Here is a 1,763-nt window from a genome sequence, read left to right as displayed (position 1 = left end):
TATCTGGTGCAAACACAAAGACAGGAACAATCTGGTGCAAACACAAAGACAGGAACACCAAACAGCCCTATCTGGTGCAAACACAAAGACAGGAACAATCACCCACCAAACAGCCCTATCTGGTGCAAACACAAAGACAGGAACAATCACCACCAAACAGCCCTATCTGGTGCAAACACAAAGACAGGAACAATCACCCACCAAACAGCCCCATCTGGTGCAAACACAAAGACAGGAACAATCACCCACCAAACAGCCCATCTGGTGCAAACACAAAAAGGAACAATCAGGAACAATCACCCACCAAACAGCCCCATCTGGTGCAAACACAAAGACAGGAACAATCACCCACCAAACAGCCCCATCTGGTGCAAACACAAAGACAGGAACAATCACCCACCAAACAGCCCCATCTGGTGCAAACACAAAGACAGGAACAATCACCCACCAAACAGCCCTATCTGGTGCAAACACAAAGACAGGAACAATCACCCACCAAACAGCCCCATCTGGTGCAACACAAAGACAGGAACAATCACCCACCAAACAGCCCCATCTGGTGCAAACACAAAGACAGGATCAATCACCCACCAAACAGCCCTATCTGGTGCAAACACAAAGACAGGAACAATCACCCACCAAACAGCCCCATCTGGTGCAACACAAAGACAGGATCAATCACCCACCAAACAGCCCTATCTGGTGCAAACACAAAGACAGGAACAATCACCAGCCCCATCTGGTGCAAACACAAAACAGGCCCATCTGGTGCAAACACAAAGACAGGAACAATCACCCACCAAACAGCCCCATCTGGTGCAAACACAAAGACAGGAACAATCACCCACCAAACAGCAACCCCATCTGGTGCAAACACAAAGACAGGAACAATCACCCACCAAACAGCCCCATCTGGTGCAACACAAAGACAGGAACAATCACCCACCAAACAGCCCCATCTGGTGCAACACAAAGACAGGAACAATCACCCACCAAACAGCCCCATCTGGTGCAACACAAAGACAGGAACAATCATCCAAACACAAAGACAGGAACAATCACCCACCAAACCCCATCTGGTGCAAACACAAAGACAGGAACAATCACCCACCAAACAGCCCCATCTGGTGCAAACACAAAGACAGGAACAATCACCCACCAAACAGCCCCATCTGGTGCAAACACAAAGACAGGAACAATCACCCACCAAACAGCCCCATCTGGTGCAAACACAAAGACAGGAACAATCACCCACCAAACAGCCCCATCTGGTGCAAACACAAAGACAGGAACAATCACCCACCAAACAGCCCCATCTGGTGCAAACACAAAGACAGGAACAATCACCCACCAAACAGCCCCATCTGGTGCAAACACAAAGACAGGAACAAACACAAAGACAGGAACAATCACCCACCAAACAGCCCCATCTGGTGCAAACACAAAGACAGGAACAATCACCCACCAAACAGCCCCATCTGGTGCAACACAAAGACAGGAACAATCATCACACCAAACAGCCCCATCTGGTGCAAACACAAAGACAGGAACAATCACCCACCAAACAGCCCCATCTGGTGCAAACACAAAGACAGGAACAAGACAGGAACACCCACCAAACAGCCCCATCTGGTGCAAACACAAAGACAGGAACAATCACCCACCAAACAGCCCCATCTGGTGCAACACAAAGACAGGAACAATCACCCACCAAACAGCCCCATCTGGTGCAAACACAAAGACAGGAACAATCACCCACCAAA

The sequence above is a fragment of the Oncorhynchus gorbuscha genome, linkage group LG10 (genome assembly GCF_021184085.1).
Source record: "Oncorhynchus gorbuscha isolate QuinsamMale2020 ecotype Even-year linkage group LG10, OgorEven_v1.0, whole genome shotgun sequence".
In the NCBI taxonomy this organism is placed as follows: domain Eukaryota; kingdom Metazoa; phylum Chordata; class Actinopteri; order Salmoniformes; family Salmonidae; genus Oncorhynchus; species Oncorhynchus gorbuscha.
Note: the sequence above shows the minus strand (reverse complement) of the source record.